General features: G+C 44.2%; 1 protein-coding gene and 1 long non-coding RNA gene across 15 annotated transcripts in view; one reads left to right on the forward strand and one right to left on the reverse strand.

The window, feature by feature from the left end:
- The window catches only part of KCNQ5 (potassium voltage-gated channel subfamily Q member 5), a 472,281-nt gene that overhangs the window by 64,292 nt on the left and 380,479 nt on the right, over positions 1-27,510 (forward strand). The gene's annotated exons all lie outside the window — the stretch shown is intronic.
- Positions 579-27,290, reverse strand: LOC139077383 (uncharacterized). Its single transcript, XR_011529851.1, has 2 exons — positions 26,747-27,290; positions 579-3,140 (listed from the first exon to the last, which is right to left on the reverse strand). It is a non-coding gene; the product is annotated as an uncharacterized lncRNA (long non-coding RNA).

Here is a 27,510-nt window from a genome sequence, read left to right on the forward strand (position 1 = left end):
CTCATGAAGGGTCACAGCTGTGTTCATCTCAGAGGCTTCTTCTGCTTAAATATGAAATACCAACTCTAGGTCTATTCCTAGAAGAACATTCTCCTCTAAATTATATGCAAAAACAGGTGAGGGCAGCAAAACAAACCGTAATCCAAGAGGAATTTCAGAGTTAGGAAATTCAGGAGAAATTAGGAACTGAGAAAGTTTTGCTCCAGTCTTCTGTGTGGTAGGAAATATTGTTTATCAGACGACTGTGTCAGGTTCAAACTGATGGTGACTGAAGATGAGAGCAGGGGCTGGAAGCTGGCAAACTGCCATTTCGAGATTGGCAGGTTGCTCCAAGGCCGAAGGGACTGAAACGATTCCTTCTTTCGGGTCAGCTGAGTAAAACCTCGCTCAGCTCTTCTCTTGACCTCTAAAATTAGTGATTTAAGTCGGATGTGTTTTTTACTAGGAGAGTTTAATTATCCCACTTGGCTGCTTATATTATCAAGTTCATTCAAAGATTGCCAAACACCTGACTTCATTGTGAGCTATGCAGATATTGCAACTGAAGAACAAATGAGGACTCTGTTAATCTCAAGATCTTATAATTTGATGAGTTGAAATTTTATTTAATTTAAGAATTCTTTAAACCACATAATTTTCATTCTTAGCCACTTAGTTTGGTTTATGTTGAGATGAGATGACTAATTCGAACCCCTGTTAATTTGAAGATGTGACGTGACATGGACTCGCTCTGGGTGCCCGGTCCTGGGTGCCCCTGTCACTTGCACTGTGTAACAGAGTCCTTGACACTTTGTGATGCAGGTGTCACATTATCCGTGCATCTCACCTTACTGTTCATGCATGATTAATTATTCCTTATTTCCGCTTCTTCATCTGTAAAATGGAGATAACTAGCCCATCTCAAAGGCTTATTTGAGAATTAAATGAGATCATTTATAGGAAGTGCTTAGAACAGTAGAGAGTAAGCACTCAATAATAAATGTAAGAGGTTAAAATCCACTATTTTGATAATCAGAACAGCCACATGAGATAGGCATGATTATTATTCCGATTTTAAATGGACAGGTAGCTCACACAGCTAGGAACTGGCGAAGCTGAGATGCAAACCTGCTTCCGTTTGGTTTCAGAGTCCAGTCCCTCAGCCGCACTCAAAGCGCTAAATAGCTGTTACATTTTTTTACTTTAACATTTTCCTGATTCTTTAACTGAACCCCCATTCCTGTCTTCACCGCCCTGGCTCCACTCTGGCCCATTTGCTCTTTGATTCAGTAGTGGTTTGTTTGTTTTCGAAGAAGATTTATCATGTTTAGATGGGGTGTTTCCTTTTAGGGCACAGTATCCGATTCTGAGCTTCTAACCCGCAGTGCCAGTCGCTAGGTGTGCCACAGGCAGTTTTAGTTGGAATAGTGAAATAGAACAATAAAGAACTCAAGTTTACAAATGCCCTTTTAAACGTAAGTTATAGCAGATTACAAGATTTTCCTAAAACAGTGTCCCATTCACTCTGTTACAAGCGTATGTGCTTTTTTGGGAGGGAAATCATAGTCCTGTGGGAATCTTACCCAAACCACAGACCCATGACCTGCCCAGGCCTGCAGGACAGTCTTCCAGGCTGGCCCTCGTGCTGGCTGGGTGGAAAGACAGAGAAGGGCCCAGCAAACTTACCCTCCCCAAGTCTTGGTGGAGGTTCTCCTTCTGACTGAACTGACCAGGAAGGGGACAGTGTTGACGTACCCGGACTCATCAGACACCCGTGAGGTGGGGACGGGACGGCAGGTCACTGCAGTCCTCCCACTGCATTGCTGCTCACCAGGTTCATTCATGGCTTCAGCTCGTTTTAGAAATACAGCATCAACGTCAATAACAAGAGCAGCAGGTTCAGGTGAGACTTGAATACCGAAAATACGGGGGATTTAGCAGCTGAGCTCCTGAAACGACGCTCTGAGAGGACTGATGGCTGAGATTCTGGTGCATGTTGCAGGAGGCGGTTTCTACCAGCTCAAGGGAAAAGGATGTTAATGAAAGCTTTGTATTCATGAAAACTGAGCAAGCAATCCAGAAAATGAGCCAAATTTTTTATGTTTCTGTTGTGCAAAAAGTTATGTTTTGTTGTGCAAAAGTTAACTGAAACTCACATGGTATCTAAGGCTTTTTATCCCGACCTCAGACCTTCTGAAATAAACTCCACTTGGCTTTACCTCAAAAAATGCTGTTTTAGACTTTTTTTTTTACTTTTGAAAAGCATGTACCAAATATTGTGCTATCAGTTTGCAAATAAAATACTGTCTAAAAATTAATGACAAATTTGGTAGTTTTTAAAATAGGTGGCATTATAAATTGTATATCTGAGAATTATTTTGTGTTGGATGCACATGGAGGGGAAAAAAAGAGTTTTGTGGGCTGTTTTTTGATGTGGTCCATAAACTCCATATTACATCACTATATGTCACTATCAAGAGAATTTTCAACTAAGTTGTTCACTTCCTTCCACATTAGGCATTACAGAATAATGTAGAACATGAGAATTATGGAATAATTTAAAACAAATACAGTATTATTTTCTTGGCTGCTCTTCTTAATTTGTATGTGTTGTCCTGGAAGTCTTTCAGAGGAAAGTCAGTATTCACAGACTAATGTCTTTTCAGTGAAGATACATTGCGAGGGGGAGAGTGAGGCCAAGCAAAGATAAAACACTAAAATTTATGTAGCAACGTGGAGCTCTGCTTACATGAAAGGCAGGAGCCAAATGCAATCACCGATTTATGTGGCTCAAGGGAATAAAGGTGGGCATTCCTGAATTATTGGCCAACCTCTAGGAAATACAGGTTTCTTTTTTTTTCAGGAGTATATAAAAATATTTAGGAAAAAAATCATTTTTTGCAAGTGATAAAAAATATTAAGTTCTTAGGATGTTGCAATAAATAGCTGCGGTTCACGTAGAGAAAGTGTGTTTCGAATTTCAAGGAACAAAGCTCCCTTTGTCTTCTCCACTCCCTGTGGAAATTCTTGAGGGCTCAGCCCCAGTGCTGGTCAGGTAAGTCGGTGGCTGTTCTCCCAGGTCCTCAGCACGTGACTCACTCATCCACAGACAGACATGGGCTCTCATTGTCCAGGAGTGGACATTACTCTAGGCTTCATTCCTATTGAAACAAAAAAAAATGGTGACGGTACAGAAAGATCTCGCTTCATAAAGCTACGCTGCTGGCACATCCAAGTGATAAAAAACCCATTCATCTTTATTATTGTTCCAAGTATTGTTCCGTCTTTTTGCCTCCTTAGAGTCAGTCCTGATTCCTTGTAGACAAACTCTACCAATCTTTTTGCTCCTCTCCGTCCTGCCGTCCCTCACCCGCCCCAGGCCTGGTGGCCTCTCGCATGCTGGTCTCCTACCTGGGTTGCGCTCCTCCACGCATCCTCCATGCTTGCGCGGTCCCAGTGGTCTGCTGGGGTGGGATCCGTTGCCGACACCCGTGCCAGAGCCCTCAGTTGCCCCACGACCTCAGGCAGAGGACAGCCCCACGCGGGCCTCACTGCCTGGCCCCGACGTCCACGCCATCCCCAGCCCTGCCCTCCCCGTCCTCCGTGCTCCGCCTTCTCTGTAACACAGTTTTCTCTCCTCTCCTGTGATCTCTCCGTTTAGACTCCCTCCGAAGTCTCCCCCACCTCCTGTGGGCCCGTGGCCCTTGTCCCTGAGCCCACGTCCTGGGCTCATGCTGTTCCCGGCACCTCCACATTGTTTCGTAATTATTTGCGTCTGCCTCCTCTAGTAAATTAACTTTTTTGGGATCAGAACAATGTCATACCAATCCACCGGAACCAGAAGGGCTGAAAATATCTAGTTAAACCATTTTTTTTTTTTTTTTTTTTGAGGAAGATTAGCCCTGAGCTAACTACTGCCCCCTGAGCTAACATCATGCCTATCTTCCTCTACTTTATATGTGGGACGCCTACCACAGCATGGTGTGCCAAGTGGTGCCACGTCCACACCCGGGATCCAAACCAGCGAAACCCGGGCCACCGAGAAGCGGAACGTGCGAACTTAACTGCTGCGCCACCGGGCTGGCCCCTAGTTAAACTATTTCTTAAAAAATGTTTTATTTGTCCAGAACCAAGGTACACAGACTTGAATTCTTGCAAAGAAGCCAGCTCTGCCTGTAAACTGAGTCAGGGGGTTTAGATGTACGTCAGTGCTTTTCCTATTCCTACACTTGGTCTGATGTGTGTTTGTTCCAGCATTTTTCCATTTATCCAGTTGTGTCTGAATGTGTAATATTCAGTTAAATTGCAAGGATGTACATGGCCCTGCAAAGGAGGTAGTCACCTAGTCTGGGGGTATTTGATATATTGGCTGTCCTTTCAAAACTTCTGATTTTAAGATATTTTCTCTTAAAATAAGCTTTTAAAATAGGGCAGACTCAATGAAGGATTTACTTATGGCTGCTTTTAAACACCACTCTTTTGTACCACATTTTTGTGTGCCTTAAAAACAGGGCCAAATCATAGCCTTCTGTGGAAAAGAAGCTAATCCTACCCAGCTTTTCCCTGAATATGGACAACCGCACGCAAAGGGAGGTGTTAATTGTGTTTTAAAAAATTTTATCAGTAGTTTCTATTCTAGGGTTGAGTTTCACATCTTTAGACATGTTTTCATTATCGTAATTAGGCTTTTAGGAAGATCATTTCCTGCTTTGTTTATTTATGTGTGCAACATGTATCTTTAGGAAAAATATTTCTCCCTATATTTATGGAACAATAGTGAAATCATGTTAAATTTATAAAAAATATTGTCTTCTAATACCCATAAAGGCCAAGCTGAAATTTTTGCAACTTCATTACTTAAGTCTGTGAATACCACCGTCATCCCACATCCCTGCTCTTTATGTCTTTATAAATTGCCCTAGTTCCCTTTTCTCAGAGATTACCCAGTGAGAACCCTGTGGGGATATCTGTAAGAGGTACTCAATACATTCTTTGTGGCAACTGCAATAATGATTTTCTTTGCTTGGTATGATATATTTGTATTTTTCCAAAAAGTAAAATTGCATATAGAATGATAAATGCCAATAGCAACCTCATAATTTGAGGATCTCCTTCCTAATAAAAAGGAAACATAAACATGAGCTTAAATTTTCCATAATGACTTTTTCCTGCTTTTTAAAAAGGTAATCTTGGTCTTTCTGAAAAATAATTGCTGCAAGCGATGACGAAGTTGTTCCCATTCATATAAAACGTGAAGTTTCCTCTTTGCCTAGAAGGACCATTTCTGTCATTAGAAGCCTTTCTAAAGGTGAAGTGCTGTTAATTGATCTGTATGTGCCGCTGACTTCCACCTCTACTCCGTTACGATCTCTTGATTTGGTGATACTGTGTGAAACATGCCATTTCTTCCCCTTTTTCTTCCTCTTCTCCATAAAGTTTATTGCCTTTGAAAGCCGATTATAACACTATTGCATAAATGTAAACGTTAATTACCCAGAAGGTGCTGAGGGTTTAGTCACAACCCCTCAGTTGAGAAACGGGGAGGAACTCCCTGCCTGCATGGTAGCTCAGTAGCTCAGCCCGGCTTTCGAGTCGTTTCTGACCTGGCTCTTTCTCGGTGCCTTTCTCCAAATGAACTGAGCTGTCAGGGCTCCCGCAGCCATTTCTGTTCCTTTCTCTCCTCTGCCTTTGCACCATCTGTTTCTTCCACCTGATGCATTTTCTCTGTTTTTGAGTTCAAATCCCATCCACATAGGTGGTGATTTTCTTGATACTTGCACGCTGGGGTGTCCTAAATAACTAGGTATTCTCTTCAATTTAGATGTCGAGTTGTGGGGGAAGATATCCTGGATCATTAGAATTCAGGGCATGTTTATCCATCACCAGGAAGGTTGAACCACAGAACCTAAGCTAGAATATGTCTTCATACTGAATCCATTTACTACTTTGTCAGTGTTTGATAAGTATGAATTGGACAGACGTGCTTTGCCAAGATATAGATGGTAGAATTGCTTTGATAGAGTAAAAGAAATACCAGTTGCTTCTCTGTGGAGACTTTGTTTTTTGTTTTGTTTGTTTGTTTGTTTGTTTTGGTGAGAGAGATTTGCACTGAGCTAACATCTGTTGCCAATCTTGTTCTTTTTTTCTTTTTGCTTGAAGAAGATTGTCACTGAGCTACCATCTGTGCCACTCTTCCTCTATTTTGGATGTGGGTCGCTGCTACAACATGGCTAATGATGGTGTATGTCTGCGCCTGAGATCTGAACCCATGAACCTGGGCTGTTGGAGTGGAGCATGCCAGACTTCACCACCATGCCATGGGCCGGCCCCTGTATTTTCTTAAGAGTAAGAAAGTTTAAGCAGGTGCAGGTAAAGTGTTGAAGTGTTTTAACCATGCAACTATTCTTAAAACTCTACCTAGAGGTTTTGCTGTCAAATTACTTTTTAGATAAAGCACAGCCAATAAGATAAAGGAAAATCTGTAAAACTTAATTTATCTTCCGGCAGGATTTTGTGGCCCCCTTAAAAAGTAAGGTGGGGGGACGGGAATTTTCAAAGCAGTTTCAGTCCTAATTTTTGACACAAAAAGAGCTGTGAGATTTTATACCTTAATTACTTCAATTTGAGAACTAATTTGTTATATTGTTAAATGTTGCCAGGCTCAAATTTCTTGAAATAAATGATCAAAATAAGAAGTGTAGTACAAGATAAAAAATTTTATTCTTTTTGATACTGCTGTCTTAAAAAAATGAGAGCTCTTTTGTGTGTGAAAAGTTAAAGAAAGAATAGCAAAATAATTATTAAGATGAGATATTAAATTTGCATAAATTATTTTGCAATAAGTATTTGACAGATGTTTACTGCATAAAGAGCTTGATTAATTTACTTTGGAATTTTGGCTAAATGAGGCAGCAGAAATCATAAATATTAAGCATTACAAAATTAAATTTTGTTAAAATGATGCTCAAAGTATAGTTGCATTTTCTCTTTTTCGAATGAATTATTGAGTAGTTCGAAAAGAATCACCTTATTGGCCACCGTAAGCCTTGCTGGTGTTACCTTTTCTTTTACTAAAGAAGATGCAGTTAGATACTCTGTGTACAAACTGTGAAATGGAAAGGATGTTTTCTGTAAAAGTTGAGAGATTCTGGTAAAGTTAATATTTTATAAAATATCTTGTTGTAATTGAAATTTAAAAGATTTCTGTTATAAGGTAAGAATAAAAAAATAAATTCCTCATCCATTAGATATTTAGCCATGCTTTCTCTTTGCCAGATGCTCGTAGACACTCAGGATGCAGAGATGAATTATAACTCTCCTTCCTGAGAGACTTGCGATGCAGGGAGTGTAAACAGACCTGTGGTCAAACTAATATGGTAGAAATCGTAAACGTTCTGCAGATGCATATATGAGACATAGTCAAAGCACAAAGATGGTGACCTCACTCTGCCCACACTTTGTGGTGGGTTCTACAGTATTTGTTATATATGCTATAATGTATTCATATATATGCGTATCTTTATAATTGCAAAAATCTGAGAACATATGCGAATGTATATATATATATATATACATACATATTCATGCTTTTAATCAGTTTATGAATATCAGGCCATTAACATTTGTTTCGTGTTTTTCCTGTGCCCAAATCACTTCTTGATATTCGATTAAGTAAATGAGAAAGCACATCAATTCCGTTAAGCAAGGGAGTCTCTATTTTTGTCGGTTCCTAATGTGGCACACCAAATTGGTGTCATAATGGAGTGGAAAGCATCGAGGTGCCTTCCCAAAATATCTAAATTAAAGCCGAGGAATAATTTAACCAAGAAGGAGAATGTGACTACTGCAAATGTTCATAAAAAGAAAAGCACAGAACAGTTTTTCTATAGTAATCCACACCGTTAGTGATTATCAAGTGTCATCTTTGTCTGTTCCCTTCTTGTCAAAAGAACAATACTTAGAACTACATGTAATAATTTTCCATGCTCATCCATATTCATAAACACTAAGACACCCATATCAACATGATCATCCTACCTGTATTATACTTAAGATAGGGAAAATTTATTAATTTAATTATTTCTTGCTTTCCATACCAGCAACAGAGATGTCTCGCTAAGATGGTCATACCAACTGTGAGTGTGTACACACGTGTGTACACCCATCTGGGTGTGTACCAACCAGGATTTCCAGTTGAGAATGGCGATTAGCTGCTTCCCCATGGTTTCTAGATTTGCATGTATATTCAGTTTTTTTAAAAAGTATTGACCATTTCCATTACTAACTGTGAAACTTTGAATCCCACTAATGTTCCCTTTCCCATTAGAGAACCAGCATTGAGACTCTTAAATATCAAAGCAGAAAGCCCTAATTAAATAATATAAATCAGCATCAATGTGTCTTGATAAGAGAAGTGCTATGTGTGATCATTCCTCCTTTGCCTGCAGGCGTGATCCAGCTTTTGGTTATGTGCATGCATGTGTGTGTGGTTATTTCAGAATTTAAAAAAAATGACATTATTATGCTATATATCTGGATTTAGTAGGAAATGAAATAAAGCTTATATTGTCAGTTGAAATGAGTAATACTGAAAAACATCCAAAAATAGCCCTTGACATAAATTATAGCTAAGATAAAATGCTTGAGAGTGTTCAATTTATTTCATGGCCCTTGAATCTCCTGGAATTTAAATTATACATTAACCTGATAATAGTTAATTTAGGACAGAATAGAAACTAGATACCAATTATAATTTTTATATGTGCATGTTTAATCATTCAGCAGACACAGAGCTTCTTAATAAAATCTGAATCACAAAGATTTTTCCCCACTAGTTGTCCAGAGCAGGTGGACAATTTTCAGGGTCCAAAGCTGACATTCAGGCATTTACTCAACCAGCCAGCACCGTGGAGAGTTGAGAGTCTGACTCTGACCTGGCCTTTCCCCAAAATCAGCCCTAAAACTGTGGTTCTTCCTGGTGTAGGATGCAGCCCCGCCCCTCCCCTTCTTTGTCAGTCTGCCGTCTGTTCCACTGCTCATCCAGGACTTCAGACCAGTGTTGAGGGGGTCCCGGCACCTCTTCACATTCCAGCCAGTTCTTGAGAACCTGCCTCCTGCCCCCACACCTTTTATTTTCCCTCCACTGACATCTTGTCATGTTCCAGAGTACTCATCTCCTTCTGTAAGCCCCAAAGCATTCTCTTTGCCCTTTATTTCATTGGTTTCTCTCACATTCACTTCACTGAGTTGCACTTTGGGCCTTTGAAAGTATGTTCCCCATGACTCACGAAATGTACTTTCCTCTAAATTTTGTCTTTCAAAATCCCATCCAGCCTCAGACCCCATGCCAAGTCATGCCTTCCAGAAGTTTCCCCCATGGCTCTCCGCTTCTCTGGACACTCCCTAATTGCTGAAATATTTATTAGCAATACCGGCCATCTAGAACTCTGATATTGTCTCTATATCACATGTAACGTGATATTGTCTCTATAGTGTGTGTAACGTGTGATGTTGTCTCTACATCACCTGTAAACATGTGATCTTGTCTCTGCAACATGGACTCAGCTGTTTTAAGAGAAGGAACTGTGTCTTCTTCTTCTCTTGGTGTCCACATAGCACACAAAGAGACATGTCTGGTCCTCAGCACACAGTCATTTAAGGGGTAGATAACAGGTCATCATGAAGCTTTGTGTTGGGGCTTTTCAGTCGGGGCAGTTTGGCTCCCAGGGGCATTTGTGAATGTCTGAGGATGTTTTCGGTTGTCACAGTTGGAAGGGAGGTGCTGCTGGCATTTAATGAACAGGAGCTGGGATGCTTAAAATGTTCCGCAGTGCACAAGACGGCCACAGCACAGGGCTATCCCAACCCCACAGGTGCACGATCCTGGGTGAACAGGTCATCAAGGACCTCACATATTTCCTCAAGAAAGGGCCTCCAGGGTTCAGCCACGGACACCATCACATGCAGCCCCTTCTTTCCACTGCTTATAGGAAACCAAAGAAATGCCCCAGAGGTAGCTGAAGCCACTGGAAAACTGAGCTCTTTAAATCCCCATGTGGCCCCCACACAGTCAAATCAAGGGTCAACCGAGCTGTCACTGTGATTATCGGAGCAGGTAGGGACCACCTTGAGCCTTTGATGGCAGCTCGCTTCCTTCTTCCTAAGCTGCTCTGCTATCTGTGCTGCTCGCCAGCTCTGCCTTTTCTTACTGAATCTCCTTCCACAATAAGGTTTTTTGTTTTTGTCAATGTATTTTTTGATATTTAAATTTTAGTTACAACTAAGTGGCAAAGCTTTTGTAAATTTTATATTTTCAGTTGTGCATATTAACACATATTTCATATGCATTAAGATATGAAATCGAGAGACTGGCCCGGTTGCATAGTGGTTAAGTTCGAGCTCTGCTTTGGTGGCCCAGGGTTTGCAGGTTTGGGTCCCCCGTGTGAACCCAGCACTGCTCATCAGGCCATGCTGTGGCGGTGTCTAACATAAAATAGAGTAAGATTGGTACAGATGTTAGCTCAGGGACAATCTTCCTCACACACACACACAAAGAGATTAAGTTGAAGGAATTGTGGATAGGAAAGTTTGGGGGAAAAGTTTTGAAATATGGGAGAAAATTCTTTGAGATATTCTTACAGACATGAAATTATTTGGAATTTTACCCTATTGCAAAGAAAAAAAGTTATATTTTGAGTGTATTAAACAAATACTTTTTTCCCAGCTCTTCTCTGGACTGAAGAACAAATCAAAAGTGATTCCTCTTTTGGCTCATGGACTTTTCAACAAGTAATCAAGTTCCCGCCAGGATGTTTTGGAAGAGAAAGAACACAATTCTCTAAGAAACTGCAAATATGACATACATAGTTTTTATTAAGTTACACCTATTTTTGACAAATTCCAAAATAATTTATTATCTGAATATAATATTGATCAGTTTTCCTTCCTTTTAAGATTCTCTAGGGGCCAGCCTGTTGGCGCAGTAGTTAAGTGCCCATGTTTTGCTTTGGCAGCCCAGGGTTCGTGGGTTCAGATCCCAGGTGTGGACATGGCACCGCTTGGCAAAAGCCATGCTGTGGCAGGTGTCCCACATATAAAGTGAAGGAAGATGGGCACAGATGTTAGCTCAGGGCCAGTCTTCCTCAGGAAAAAAGAGGAGGATTGGCAGCAGTTTGCTCAGGGCTAATCTTCCTCAAAACAAAAACAGAAACAAAAACAGATTCTCTAAAAATAAAACAGGCATAGAGAATATATTCACTTTTTAAAAACTACTTGGTTTGGACTAGGAATCCTAGTCAATGTGCTTTTATTGCCATGTTTTTAAGACCTTTATTTCAATCCATATAAAACGTCCACATAATGTGGTCCTGGAAGCCCATTCATTGGTGAACTGAAAGGCCATCCAAATAAATAATAATCTGGGCTTACGCCTGTGCCTTGGAGAGGAAATATTTCTAGAAATAAGTGCGGTCTCCGCCTTCTCCTGCGACTCCCGTGGCAGTTTTATGGCTCCTCGCAGAGATCTGGCCCAGAAAAGCACGTCTCAACTGGGGGTGCGCCCTGCGAAACCCAAGTGAGTTGTGAAACAGCTAGAAAAGCCACAACTGCTGCTCCTGCTCTGCGGATTGCTTCAAGATGTTTGTTATAAACTTTCACGACTTTTGCTTTTATTTTCTTATTCATTCATTCAGCACATGTTTACTGAGAACATACCGGGTACCAGCCACTAGTCTTAAGTGCCAGTTACTGGTGAGCCCAGAGGATGTCCTTCCTGTTTGACAGAGTCAGTTACAGTCAGATCAGAACCAAATAACCTTACAAATAAGCACACTCATTTGTTCTTTCAGAAAATATGCCTTCAGTGCCTCCTGTGTTCTGGACCAGTCCTAGGCCTGGAGGATATGGTGCCCGAACTCAGGAGGCGTACATTCTGGCATGCAAATAAGAAAGTCAGCAAAAAGTTAAAAAAACTAGATAGATGTTGTCTTGATGGGTGGTACTGGGAAAAACCTGAAGCTCTACACTGCATAGAACACTGGGGAGGGGTAACGTGCTCAGAGACACGGCGGTCAGGGCTGGCCTCTCCAGGGGCTGTCTGGACAGAGGTCTGAACTAAGAGGAGGATGAGCCCTGAGAGGAGGACCCCAGGCAGGGAGTGCCTGACGTGTTGGTTGGAGCAGCGGAGGGAAGGGGCGAGGGACAGCGGTGGAGACCAGGTGGGAGAGAGAGGAGCCCATCTTGTACGTGGCCAGCAGCTTTGGTTGTTGCAAAGTGTGGAAGGGGCTTCGTATGTATAAAGCGGGAGCCCAAACTAACCTGGGGGGTTAGGGGAGACTGCTTTGGGGACTGAATTGTGTCCCCCAAATTCATATGTTGAAGCAGCCATATTTGGAGATCGGGCCTTTTAAGAGGTGATAAGGTTAAATGAGGTCAGAGGCAGGGCCCTAATCCGACAGGACTGCTGTCTTTAGAACAGGAAGAGTCGCCGGGGTCCGTGCACGCAGGAAAACGGCCTGTGACACACACACAGCGAGAAGGCAGCCGGCCGTCTGCAGCCAGGGAGAGGCTTCAGGAGGAACCAACCTGCCCACACCTTGATTGGGACGTCCAGCCTCCAGAACCGTGGGAAAATATATTCCCATTGATTAGCCACCAGTCTTCGGTGTTTCATTATGGAAGCAAAGAGGACTAATATAGCTTCCCTGTGGAGGTGGCCTTTGTGCTGCAACCTCAGGATGAACAGGAGCTAACCGCTGGAAGTGAACATGAGGGAGCAGTGTGTCCAAAGGCTCCATGTTTGGAGAGCTCACAGCCTGTCTGGGAATCTGAAGGAAAGCCCATTGGCTGAACCTCGTCAACAAAGATGAGAGGCACGTGGAGAGATGAAAGAGGGTGAGGCCCGTCAGATCATCGGAGGTCTGGTGAGCTCTGTGGAGGATTTTGGTCTTTACCTTAAAGGTGCCAACGTGATCAGCTTTGCAGTTTTAAACTTCACCCAGCTGTGGAGAATTGGAGTAGGGAAAGAGTGGGTTCCGGGAGACCTGCTCCAGAGGTCCCAGCACAGTGAAGTGGCCTGGACTGGGATCCTGGCAATGAAGGTGGAGAGAAGCAGATTCATTTTTACAGGTGAAGTCGACAGGACAAGGATTACTCCCACATTTCTTGGTTTTGCAGATGGAAGGAAGTTGATACCATTCCTGAGCAGGGGAACACTGAACTCATAATTTTATCCTCAAACCTGACTAGTTCCATTTTAGACATAGTGAATTTGAGATGCTTCTAAAACATCCAAGTGCAGAATCTGTCTGTGGATGACTCCGTTGCTCAGAGAACAGATGGAAGCTGGAGATATAAACTTGGGGGTCCCCAGCGTGTATGTAGTAATTGAAACCTGCTACAGGGTAAGTTCTCTATAGACGGGGATTCTGTCTGTTCACTCATGGATCCCGGGTGTGGAATGGTGCTGACACAGGAGGCACCCAATCCGTATTTGTTCAATGAATGAATGAATGAGTGAACGGATTCCCCAGGGAGAGAATTTAATGTGAAAAGAGAAGTATTCTAGACGAATGAAACCTTGAGAAATGCCAACATTTATAGGCTGGGTAGAAGAGAGCGAATTAAGGAGAAACAGGAAAGTCAGAGAGGGGAGGAAAATCCGTCCAGTCTGAGCTCCAGGAAGCCAGGGGAGGAGCGTGTGAAGAAGAGGGGTAAGTCCATCCTCCGGGGTGAGTGGCATGCCATAGCAAGCCTCACACAGGAGTGAACACCTCGGGCCCTGCACTAGACAGGTGGTACACAGTGGATTTATTTATCACTCTTGTCAACCTTTCACTCAAAGAAGATTTGACTTACGTGTGAGATTCACCTCAGATAATAGTCTCTTAGAACCAGCTTTGAAAGGAAATCTCTGACACATTCCTAGCCTGGGCGTGCATATAATTACATCATCCTTCTTTGCATTAAATTATCACAATGACAGTTCCGAAAAAAGTACTCAAGTCCTAGAACACCAGCCGGGCTTCTTGATGGTCCCCTCCCTGGATGGAGGCCCACCCGCTGTCTGCCCTCCTCCACCCTCCCTGGCTTTGGTGGCTCTGCACTTCCCTCACTCTGCCAACTGGAGGCAGAGCCACGTGGTGAGTCATAGTTACGACCTGGAGGAGCAGTAAAAAATCATTTCACCAACTGTATACCTTCTAAAAAGGAAAAGATAGGCTGATTAAAAGAAAAAAGTGATATTGTGGTGCAGATTGCGATTAATCTCCAGGGTTGTGAGCAGAGTTTCTCTAATCCTCCTTGTTCTCTCCCAGGTTGCCTGCCCCGCCCAGGAGCTGTGGGACCCCCGGGGCCCCTCCCTCACAGTCAGGAGCGTGGTTCTCTTATGGCTAAACGGGGGTCACAGCTCTCCATGTCGAGGTCAAGGCTGCTCAGCCGAAGTCCCGCCTCCCTCTCATCTGAACGGGCTCCTGCGGGAGGTGCATGACCCACTCCACTTTGAGGTGTTTTTATCTGCAGGGGAAAGAGTCAGGAGGAGTCACTAACTAGGCCTCGGTTTAAATCTTAGCTGCAGCCTGTAAATATTTAGTTTGAGGAGTCCCTCTCCCTTTCCTCTCTGCTTTATTTTTCCTCAACACACTTCACCTACTTGACTTTTTTTTGTATGTTTGTTACTTTGTTTGGTCTTGGTCACTCTTCCCTCGAGAGATAATCCACACGAGAACAGGAAGATCGTCTCTCCTATTTGCTGCATTCCCCATCCCAAGACCAGGCCTGACATTCTGTAGGTGCTCAGTGATATTCACAGCATGGATGCTTAAAGCCTGATGGCAGGAGGCAGATGTAAAAATGCTGGCTGAGTTTGCAGTTTAGTATGAGATGCAATCCCTGATATCAGGGCACTCATTTGGAGTCCAGGCAAACATTTTGGCTTCCTCACATTGCTAACTGACCTCTAGGCTCCACACTGGATGTTTCCACACCAAGATCTAACAGGCACTTTAGACCTAAGGTCTCCCAAACGCCATCCTTTCTCTTCCCGCCCCCCCCCCCCAACCCTCACACCTCTCCTTAAGGCCTTGTCTTTGAAAGAAGCATCACCACCCATCTGCACATTCGAGTTATAAAACTCTTCTCTCTCCTTCAGATATCCAGCCAGTCACCAAATTCTATCGATTCTGTCCCTGCACTGTCTTCGATATCCACTTCCAAACCACTTGGCCGCTGGCCTGGTTCATAGGAAAGCCTTCTTTCCCAATAGTTGCAGTGGCCTCCTGAGGACTCTGGGCTTCTCGTCTCTTCTCTCATCTAGTCCCCATTCCACATGGTCAGCTGAGACTCGCTGAAGTAGGATAACAATGAACCGATGTGAATATTACTAGTCAGTCAGCGAGCATTAGTTGATTCCTGTTCTGTGCCACTCTAGGCTCAAGGAGTGTAGTTCAGGCCCTTACAGTTGGGCGTGAGACCAGACACACTCATGCATGGGCTTCTCAGAGCCCTCAGGCTTCTTGTTTACAGTAGAATAAAACTGAATCCCGGAAGGTGATACTCCCAAACTCTAGCCTTTCCAGCTTCTTTCCAGAGCATTCCCAAGACCCAAGCAGATGCCTGCACGGCTGCCCCGCTGTCTGTGGAGGGGCATGCACTTCGTCCCCGGTTGCCGTGTTTGGTCTCATTCCTCCAGCTGCAGTGACTTCCTCTTTGGCTTTACACGTGTGGTGAGTCCCCATTCGTTCTTGAAGCCCAGCTCGAAGGCGAGCTCGCCTGTGAGTCCCGCCTGCAGTGCGGCAGAATCGAGCCTGAGCTTTTGCTCACGGAGGCCACCATCCCTCTCTGCCAGCGTGTGCATCTGCTGGTAGACTCAGCATGTTGTGCTCCTGCTGAGTCCATTTGTTGGTTTAAGGCCTCTTATGGCTAAGTCTTAATTCCCTCCTACTCTCCTCTTTGAGATTTCAAGTTCATATCAAACAGTGCATTTCTGAGGAGTTCCCAGAGCCTCTCAGGTTGCTCTGTGAAGTGCCAGCTGTGACTGTGCAGGGACACAGTAGCTGTTGTCCTCTTTCCTCTAAGTTCTCGTCTCTGAGCCGCAGCAATGGTGGGTTGACAGCCCGTTTGGTGGGAAGTGTCAACGCGGTCTTCAAAGCTCCCGGGGACATGGTCCTCGCTGAACCACAGGAGCCTTCCCAGAGTGCCCTGCGTGGGTAGAGGGGCTCAGAACTCTGCTTGCCCCTCCTCCTTGGGGGTGGCTCAGAGGAGGCTTGTTGCTTGCCCACTTCATGCCCAATGTTGTGTGGTTACAGAGGGACGATAGAAATCTCTTTTTGTGATAAATGTGGATGGTGGTAGCCTCGGGTATTGTTCGATAGCTACTGTGCTTTCACTAATGGCCATCAGATTCAGAGCTTAATTGTCAACTGGTAGATGTCAGAACACCTTCATACGCTGGCTAATTTCCGTCAGTTTCTCAATGATATCTGCTAACGTCAAGGCAGCTCAAAAATAGCAAAAGCTCCATTTCCCCGTAATATCCTGAGGATCATATTCATGGGCACCGGGGAGTCTGGGCAATAAATCTGATGGATTTTTACCATCATCTTTAGAATAAATAAGTTAATGCTAGAAACAGTTTTCTAACAGGAGATAATAAAGGAAATGGGCAAACAAAATAAATGTTATGAAGAGAAAAAATACAGCTCTGGGAGCACATTAATTGCTTTTGTAAATTAGATGGAACTTTTTAAATGTAGGCAACAGTTTTAAATTAGACAATTTAGCTAAATAACATAGTATTGTTCCTATCATTAAATAGTCGTCTTTCGACTTGGGGCCAAAATTGATATTTAAATATGTTTTATGACAAAGAAGCTCCTGCTAACTTATTTACTAGTGAACGTTTCTTTAAATGGCCTGGGGTGAGTGTGTGATTCAGCCCCACAGCGGCCAGTTCCAGGCAGGTGCTCGCGGGGTGGGTGTGGAGGGTGAGCTTCGTCCCAGTGCCTACAGGTGAGGTCACTGAAGAACCACCAGTGTTGTAGCCACAGAACAGCCATGTCTGGCTGTGTTCACCATACAGCCTGTTCCCAGTCCCCCCCAGTCCCTTGGGGTCTGGCTTTCCCGCAGACTTTGGCTGGTAGTCACAGAGATGGTCTTCTGCGCTGGGGGCTCCCAAGAAATGTCTGCCCTTTGGTTGTTACAAACACTTTTGTGGGACTGGGTTCAGACAAGACCCTGAGGCACAGGATAAGAAGAGGAAGGAGCAGAGGAGCTGAAATCAGCTCCCGCCCTCACATAACGTGAGCCTCCTGGTCCCTCCCTAACAGGCAAAGAGGGTGGACCCCCTCCTGGCCGGGGCCCTGCACCAATTCAATAACCTGTCGTTTACGAGGGCATTTTCTTCCCAATGAAAATTGTCTATATTTAGGGTGTATGGTGTGATGTTTCGATACACGTACACACAGTGAAATGAATAGAGTCAGAGCTGATGAACACCCATCTCCTCACATAGTTGCTTTTGTGTGAGAGTGTATGTGAGTGTGTGTGAGTGTGAGTGTGTGTGGTGAGAGCACCTGAGATGCACTGTCTTAGCAAATTTCGAGTATTCAGTCCTGTGTTATTAATTATAGTCCACACCGTACATTAGACTCTAGCACTTAACGCATCCTGCATAACCACTTACTTTGAAACATAGACACATCTAAATAAAAAAGGAAGTAATTTCTAAGATGACCTTTATAAAATATCTTAAAAATAATATTTGGTTTTGTGCTATGGTATTTTAATGATAATTAGATAATCTAGTACTATGAAATTCTAATGATATTCTCATACTAACTGAGTTCTTGAAAAGGGTAATTATTTCACAATATCTGAATATTCTGATAGTGTCTCAATTTTTCATCTGTCTCAAGAAATTTTATATCTTAAAAAGTAACTCTCCTATATAATATATTGAAATTCGAGAGTTCATGATTCATGTTTGCTGTTGTAATTGTGTCTGTTTCGAGGCTGTGAGAATTCCTGTGCCGTTTGTTAAGGATGAAATGCGATGAGAGCATTTGCCCCATAGCATCAGAGTCCACGTTCAGAAACATGATATTTGTGGGTATCATAGACAACATAATGTGGCTGATTTTATGAGTTTGTAAATTTTTGAAGAGTCTGTGCATACTTTCACATTGAATACTTTTACTTCATCTGATTTATTACAGATTAAAAGATAGCTGATGAGCTTATTTTAATGTTCTCACACATCAGTTCTCAAACTTAAAATTTTTGTGTTCTTAAACTTTCCACATCCTTTCTGATCTTTTATTTAATGGAACTATTTTTTTTATAACATATGTAGACATATTTAAAGAAAATAAATTCCATTTTTATAATTTATAACAATAATTTTATGAATGTCACCTAAATAAATGGAATGCCTAAAGAACTTCTGCATGATGTTAAAATATCAGGAAGCCGTAATACCTGGGATTTGATATAAACATAAAGATAACTACATATTACTATTTGGAAGAAAGACCTAAAACTTACAGGAAGTGATATAAAGAATCAGTCGTAGGAAAAAAAATCCTAAGTTGGATTTAGAGAACCAGATCAGGTCAAACACAGGTCAAGGCCTCCTTTCCCATAGACCCTCTGGGGGTATAGTTCCCGTTATATTTTACATTTTAATACAGTCTTTCTGCTTGTGGATTATTTTAGCTCTATTATTAAAATCATGTTTCACTTCTAAATTTGTAATTTTGAAAGCTTTGCAGCAATGCCCTATGCAGATTTCTTTAGGGAAAATAGTAATAATAATAACAAGGTGGTGAAATACAATTATTCTTTTAGGACTGCGTCTCTAAAGGCTGAGTATAAAATACTGAGATTCAAGAACACATATGTTTTAATAAGACAGTGGGAGTTGGTCTAAATGATAGTCACTATAATAAACTTGCCATTTACTCCATTAATATGCTTTTGTGCAAAACTATTTTAGAGCTCTTCTTGGGGATTTCCTTTCTAACAACTCATGAGCCCATAAAAAATTTCTCACATGTTAGAGTTGCATCTTATTCTTAAGCCAGACGTCATTGCCCACCTTAATGACTTATGTTTATCATGAGGGACCTTGAATGACTTCTACAGCCTCCTGAAATAAAATTCATCCTTTTAGCTGTGAAGGAAATTAAAAAGTGACTTTGAAATACTTACGTGGCTTTTCATGAGAATAAATGTACACTGAGAATAAATAAATGTACAATAAATAAATGTACAATGAGAATAAATGTGACTGATTAGTAAAGGGAATCACTTTTCTGGAGGCGGAAGGCATGTATGTGCGGTCACGTTTTTATCTGTGTATTTACTTGTGAATGAACATCCACAGCAGCAGGAAAAACCAATCTTAGCACCGAGCAGGCATTACCCATTTTCCTCTTCCTGTTTCAAGGCCTTTGCTCAGTCATGGTCACTAGGCTTTTGCGATGCCACAGGCAGAGGGTGTGACCCTCACTGGAGGCGTCTCCGTGGTCTTTAATTGTTAGCCTCAGCAGAAGCCTTACTTTCTATAAATTAATCTTGGACACTGCGTTTTGTAAGGGCCAGGTCTACGGCCACGAGATCAAGTTTATTGTCACCTCGTTGTGACGTGGATCAGACCATGTCTGTCTGCCTCACTAGTGTGTGGCTGTCACTGCACCCGATATACAGTCACTGTTGTGACCACTGGTCAGTGGTCAGTCACTGTTGGTTGAGTGGATGTCGGATGTTGGATACACACTTTGTTGTGTTTAGGTTTCCTAACATTTCAGAGACATGTTCAACTTTGGGAGACAAGAGTGAAATTGTGTTTTAACAAAGGCAGTCTTGAGAGAAGAGACCACAGCGTGCTCATTCATGAAACATGGAAACCTCTTAGTCTCCCAGTGCGTCTTGGGGCAGCCGTTTCAATGCACCTGTGCATCCGATCATCACGGTGTGTACTGAGCACCTGCTGCCAGCCAGCGAGCGCTCCAGGATGGGAGTGGGCTGCACGGAGCTCCCTCGGCGTCTGCATTCAGTGGGGGATGCTGACTCCCGGAAGAGGGAATTTGTCTGCGAGCACTGCTTCTTATTACTGACAGCGTTGGACTGATATCCCAAACTGAGTGTCATGGGCTCTCACTGGCCCAGCTTGATGAACTTCGCCAGCCGTGTCACAGACGGCAGTGCTGGTTGTCTGTTCTGAGCAAATCATGACGGTTTGGGTGCCTAACACCTGGCGTTCTTTCAAGGACATGTAATGGTCTGCCTAGGAGGAATGGTTGACCGCCTGAATTTTCCAGGCATTACCAGATAATGTGTTAACTGGGAGACCGTTCTTGGGTGACAAACACTTTTAGAAATAACCCCTGTGAAGTGTCAGTATAGGAACGCTCATTTTTGGTACAATCTGTAATAAAGGCTGCAGGCTGTGGGGCTCTGTATCTTAGCACTAGCCTCACATTTAAAGGGTGATGGGCATGCACCACCCAAGTCTTTAATTTAGAGTTCCTCTCCACGAGGCTGCCTCTGGATATGTTAACATCCATTTAAGTGACAGCAATAAAAACCAGGTGAATACTTCTGTTTATGTATTCTTGAATGAGTTCCCCTAAAAGCATGAAAAATATTCCTAGGACTAAGGAGGCGTTTGGAAGATGCCTTTGCTTTTGAAGGCCATTTGTTTCGTGGGTAGTCACTCCACTCTCACAGTCCGGTGGCCCCTGCAGTAGCTGGAGTCCTGCCTTGGAGTCTTCCTGTGGCCTCGCGTGACTCTCTCCCTCTCAGTCAGATGTCATGCCAGTCGTCAGCCATACCTTCCAGAGGGCAGAGACCGCGTTCCAGATGTGCACCCCTCGCACCCCCCACGGCCGCCCCAAAGCATCCCTGGTGCCTTGTGCACGGGGCACCCTGTGCTTTTACGAACCGGCTCTGGTGAAGAGCTGTGCAGAGCCTCTTTTCCTCGCCTGGTGTTGCTAAAAATGGCCCTCGAGTGGCGTTCCTGAGAAACCTCCGTTGGCCACGTGACCGGCGGCGCAGCCCCAGCCTTGCTGCTCCACAGCCTCTGCTGCCCGTTCCCGTCAGCGCTGGTGGCGTCAGCAGAAGCTGCCCTCTCTTGCTGTTCCTTCAGTTGGAGATTCTTCGGGAACTAAGCCAGGGCTCGAGCCTCTTCCCTTCTGCTCCTTCTTGCCGTCTTATTTGAAATCCTTTCACATACTTGGGGGGGACCCAGACAAGGAAGGACAGAAAGAGGACCGTTTCTCCAACTCCCTGGACCAGCCCCAGTCAGGCCTGCTTCCCTAAGCTTGTCTTCTATCAGTTGCTCTTTTTGTGTTGAAATGTAAAACATCCCAGCTTTGTTTTCTAAAAATAGCTCCTAAGAAATAGTTCAAACATGGATGTAAAATGCAGCCAGTGGGGCAAAAAGACACTCCTGGGATCAGCAGAGAGTATTCAGTCATTCATTCACTTATTCCTTCATTCGGGAACTACTGAGCATCTACTGTTGTTTGGGATCTGTGGGGCTACAGAGATGAACAAACATACCTGAACCCCCTTAAAACGTGAAGCCTAGAGGCAGAAGTGTCATCTTGCTGTGAAGCAGCAGGAGTCTGAGGCCACACAGAGTTTTACACCCTACTGGGCTAGGTTTTCTGATGGAGAGTGCGGTTCTTTCTTCGCTCTGAGCAGCCTGTGGAAGACTGGATGGTCCCTTTTCCCCAAAGATGCAGCACACTGGGGTGGACACAGCGGCGGGACCTCTGCGGACATCAGCACCCCTGGTGGGTCCAGCTTCTTGGAGTGACCCCACTCAGAAGCCCCTCTCTCCTGGGCTGCTCTGAGGGCATCTGAAACTTCCTCAGAAACGGCAAACAACAGAACAACATCCAGTTAGCTGTAGATCGGCTGTGTACCAGCAATACCAGTGAGGGGAGGTAGATATTTGCCAGTGAAAACCCGGGTCCTGAATGCCGGAGCCAATTTAGGACTCAAGGCCTGGTCCTTGTGGCTCCACCGCCATGTGCATTTTAAAGCCATCACTCTGTGGTGTCCTGAGAAGGTGGCCTCTCTTCTTGGCAGTGGTGGCCCGGTGGCCCTGTGTGGGTCGCTGTCACAGGCTCCTGTCTCTCTGGTGACTTCCTCACTTCCTCCAGCACTCCTCAGACCTGCACACGGACGGGACAGCCACGTGCTACTCCCTCAGCTCCATGTCCAAACCCCTCCAGAGCTGGCAGCAGCTTCCAGAGCTCCCACGGCACCTCCTCAAGGACGGACCCCCTCGACTCGGGCCTCCTGGCTGGATGCCGTAAGGTCTGCCACCACTGCGCAGTCCTGAAGGACATGCCGGAGTCCTCCCTCCCTGTGTCCGAGACACGAGCTCCACTCTGGGCAAGTGCTGAGTCAGCGGTGCTGCCGACCCAAAGCCTGTCAGCCTGGCACCCAAGGCAGGGCTCCCTTCATGCCACCATTCGGCCTCCGGGGGGCCTCGGTCCTATACTAAGGGACTTTTGAGTCACCGTGTCAGCTCCCTGCAGTTTCCCTGTCTCCTCCACGTCTTTTTACCTGTAAGCGCAGCTCACTGAGCCTTCTGGTAACTTGCCGCTTAAATCTGCTGTAGAATGGATGCTTCTTCATGTCGTATCTACAGCGAGAGGTCAGACTCCAGGGAAGAATTCCTCTGTGTCCACGTAGGCCTCTGAACCCACTGAGTTAACTGTTGCCCGTCCGGGGAGGCTGTTCCTACCCCACGGCTCTCAGCCACGTCAGGTGACTGTGCTGCTGGTCTGTGAAATAAGTGAGTGGAAAAGGGTGTTTTCTTTTCTCTTTGCCCTCATAGACTCTAGGCAAGGTTTGAGCATGTAATTTTCTTCAACTTTTTTCTTATTTAGCCATTTTTCAGCTGGGAAAGTTTCCTTCTTCAAGGAAACCATGATCAAACCAGGGTGGAGTGACGTGATATTGGGAGTGACTCATAATTGCTATTGTCATGAAACTCCTGCAAATGTAAACCAGCCAGGGTCGTAGAGATCGTTGTGTCTGGTCTTCTTATTTTCAGGTTGGGAAAATGTCGACTTGGAGATTAAGGGATTTCTTCACAGTCCCAGCGGGAGTGGGCCCAGGGCCGGTGAGACCCCACTGGTCTCTCCATAGCCTTTCTCTCTCTCCACGGGTTTCTGCTCCTTCTTAGAAAGAATCTGGTCTGTCTGTTAAGTGAGTGTGGCTTTCACATTTAAACGTGCGAGTAGCGTGGTTATTCTCCTGTGGGGGAGCATCCCGCTGGGGACGAGCAGCCGAGTAGGGACTGTATGAATTCAGAAGCCAGACGGTCATGACCCGTCACTCGTGGTCGTTTTCCAGCTCTGTGGTGTGGACGAGCTGCTCAATCCCTCTGGCCTTCAGTTTTTCATAAAATGGAGACGTTGTACTCACTACGGAGTGAGGGTTAAATGAGTTAATACTGTGTCGTGCCTAGAACAGCGCCTGGTCATGGCGACTGTCCAGTAGGGGACGTGCACAGTGGTTCTCAGAGGCTGTCTTCCCCTCTATCAGAAGCAGGGAACTTCTTTCCTTTATGCTTAAAATAATGACTTTTTGTTGTATTGCCGTTATTTTAGGTTTTTGACAAATCTTACCAAGTTAGTTTGTAAATAGGGGAAAGATGTGCATTTGATTTCCGTGTTTGTTTATCCTGATCTGATTCCCTGCATTGAGTGGTAAGAAGGGCGCAGATGGTGACGGAGTTTAAGTGTCAAAGGCTAGCCTTTCCTGGAGATGACCTTAGGTCGCCTGCTGCAGATTCACCTGGGGGCTGTCTGCCAAGGAAGACTCCTGGGCCCCATCCCAGACCCAGGGAATAAGCACCTGGCGCTGAAGGGGCTCAGGCACCTCCATTTTCTGACAAACTCCAAATGCGATTTTTAGACACTCTAATTTTTGAGAACCACTGATATAGATGAATCATCCTAAATGCCAGATTACTCAACCTAAAATATTACTTTAATCCTGCTATTTCCTTGTTTAAATAACCATCAGTGGTTCTCACTAATCTCCAGTTTGGCAGGGAGAGACATCCGCCATCAGGTGGTGAGAGTCTGCCTGTCCGGTCTTGTGGCCCCAAAGAGTCCAGGTCCTAACAGCCAGAATCTGGAATAGGGAGCCTCTTAAGGCCAAGCGGCTCCGCAGATGTGCTTAAGTTACGGCTCTCAAAACGGGGCAATTATCCTGGAGATAGGAGATTACCCGTACCCAGACGGGCGCCCACGTGGTCACAGGGTCCTCGTAGGAGGGAAGCAGGGGAGTCAGAGTTGGTCCATGAAGACCCAGCTGGAGTGACAGCAGGGAGGGCTGCAGGGCCAAAGAGGGCTGGAGAGCAAAGGAAATGGTCTCCTTGCAGCCCAGAGGGACCAGCCCTGAGGACACTGTGGCTGCGGCCCAGGGAGACTGAGCCTGGACATCTGACCTCAGAACTGGGGGATACGGGATTTGTGCTGTTTTGAGCCAGTAGATTTGTGGCAACTTGTTCAAGCAGTGACGGGAAAAGCTCACCTTCCTCTTCTGCCAGTGCTCCCTTCAGACTCAGCTCCACCCAACGTCCTTGCCCTTTCCCTGAACTGGCCTTGAGCTTTCCCATCTCCACGCTCTGCTCACTCCCCACCCGCCTTCCTGTTCTCCTTCTGTCTGTAGTTCACAGACTGTTCAAAGTCCTGAATACGTCCTCTCTCCTATTTGCCTAAAAGTCTTCCTTGGTCGTCCCAGCCAGGACTGACTGTCCTGTCTCTGAAGTTCTGAGGCGATCAGGTTCTGCGCAGTTTATGCTTCCAGTCATGAAAATCTCCATCCAGGACGGTTAAGGACAAGATCTCTCAGCTCAGATGCCTGGGTGTGAATCCTGATTCCACCACAGCTGCCTTGGAGGCATTTCTTAAACTCTCAGTGTCTTCACTGGGATCATCCACAGGGTTGTGAAGTTGAGAGATGCTCCATTTAAAAGGGTGTTGGCACAGGCGCTGGATCAGGTCAGGACTCTGCATGTGCTGGTGATCCTGTGAGTATTGGTCAGCATGTCTCTGATTATTGTCTTGAAGACCTGTTCAATCATGCGGTTTACATTTTTTTAATTAGTTAATTTAATTTAATTTTTTTTCTGAGGAAGATTAGCCCTGAGCTAACATCTGCCACCAATCCTCCTCTTTTTTCCTGAGGAAGACTGGCCCCGAGCTAACACCCGTGCCCATTTTCCTCTACTTTATATGTGGGACGCCTGCCACAGCGTGGTTTGCCAAGCAGTGCATAGGTCCACACCCAGGATCTGAACTGGCGAACCCCGGGCCACTGAAGCAGAACATGCAAACTTAACCACTGCACCACCGGGCTAACCCCTCAGGTTGTTTAAATTTTAATGGGTTTGTGTTTCTGTTTCCCTGTCTGTTAAGTCCATGAAAGTAACTGCAATAATAAGTATAACAACAACAATAACAGTAACAATAGTGAAGTCCTAGAATGAAAGGAGCATGGGGTTTGGGCAGAGTTCATTTCAGGTCTAGCTTCACAATCTACTGGCTATCTGAAAATAAAATAGAGTTTCTTCACCTTAAAATGAGAATAATAATGGTATTTACCTCTTGAAATTGATTTCAGGATTAAATTAGATGATAGATTTTAAAGTTTTCTCACAGTGCATGTTAACCCTTGTTAGTGGTAATTATACTTAATCTTGTTTTTACTTGTTCTTCTATAATATAAATCTTGATACACCTGTATGTATTACTTTATGTATGGCAATAATATGAGAAATGGGAGAAAGAAAATTGAATATATATCTAATGTGTAAGGTCATGCTTTGCTGTCACATGTTACAGAATATGAGTGCCACAGGCTCTTGGGCTTGCTGTCAGAGCGAAGCTCAAACCACAGGTGTGCAGGAGACACCTGAAGCTGCCTGGGGGACTCCTCCCACCCCCTCCATCCTTTCTCACTCCCTCCCTCCTCTCCTTCCTTTCTTCCTTCTCTTTCATTTCATATGATTTGTATCAATAGTTTGGTATTTTAAGTACTTTGAACACATTAGATTTTGGAACCATTTTTGCAAAAAGAAAACCAAAAAGCAAACCTGTGATCCAGTGCATCACCATTCATCATTAGCTTCCCTTTACAACCCTTCAGGCTATTTTAGTGCTGAAGAGCTCTCCTATCCCAGCTAATCTGAATTCATTTTTCAAATGAGAGTTCATGAGCTGCTATGCTAAAATTAAGGTCTGTTACATCTTCTGCACTTCCTTTGTCTGCTAATGTTGTAATATGATTTCTGAGTAATTGAGTTTCTTTTGACATGATTTCTTATGTAGAAGGTCACTTATTTGGAAGTCTTTTATCTCTATACATGTTATATATTTCATGTAGATATTTCCTCCCTGGTTGTCCTCTAATTATTTTAGAGAGACTTGGAATTACTCATTTTTATTTAAGCCATATAAAATAGCTCCATATCACCAAAGAAATATGATACAGAATTATAGGAAAAATTGGTACTAATGACTGCTTTTGTTCTTAGAAGCAAGAAGGGAAAATAAACTAATTTCTGTTAAAAAAAAAAAAGAATAAGTATGCTTAAATGTGCTAAGTAGATGCTCAGAACTCGCCCCTTGTCATTTAGTATTTTTAAAGCAAAGCAAGATTTACCTCCTCTTCTTTTTCCTTTGGCCTCTTTTATTCAAAGAGACTTAATTTTGTAAATAATTTAGGAGATTAAACTTACCTAAAAGGCGACCGGGAACCTCCCCACGGCCTGTGGGGAAAGCTGATCTTCATGTGTTCTTCCTGAGATACAAAGAGGCGATGGCAGCCATCTGCAGGCACCTGGAATCTTCGCCCAGGAGCCCAGGGCCTTGGGAAAGTGTCCGTTGTGCTTTAAGGAGATATTCTGACTCTGGATTCACACACACCCCACGAGTGGGTTTAAAATGTGAAGTGGAGACTTGGTTCGACCAAGTGGAAAACTCTTGCTCAGAGGAGAGATTTAGGCCCCTGCTCCTCCCGGGCCACCATGCAGGAACCCAGGCCGAGAAGCAAGCCGTGCTGAACGAGGCCGGCACCACCTGTGGTCTTGGTGACTGGTTTACTCTGTCACCAAGCCACAGCCCACGCTTGACCAAGTCCATCTGTGCCCTCTCGGGGTGGGTCTCTCCCAGTTGAAAAGAGGCGTTTGAAGTCAAATGGAAAATATCTTGTTTAGCTCACCGTAGGCTCCAGAGCAGAAACACAGCTGTGTTCTACCTCACAACATGGCAGCTTTAGGGAAGGGAAACAACTGGGTGTGACCCCAGTGAAGCATTAGCTCACCCCTGGTAATATTAGCAACCTGTCTTAAAGGATACGTTAAACGTTGATTTCTTATGTATTAAAATAGGGGTGTATTTTTTACTTACAATTTTATCTGCTTTTCCCCTGAAAATGTTTTGTTTAAAAAATCAGCTAATAGAGGAACCATGGTATATTTTCAAATAGACATTTTAGTGAGGT

Source organism: Equus przewalskii, chromosome 19, assembly GCF_037783145.1.
Source record: "Equus przewalskii isolate Varuska chromosome 19, EquPr2, whole genome shotgun sequence".
Taxonomy (NCBI): Eukaryota; Metazoa; Chordata; class Mammalia; order Perissodactyla; family Equidae; genus Equus; species Equus przewalskii.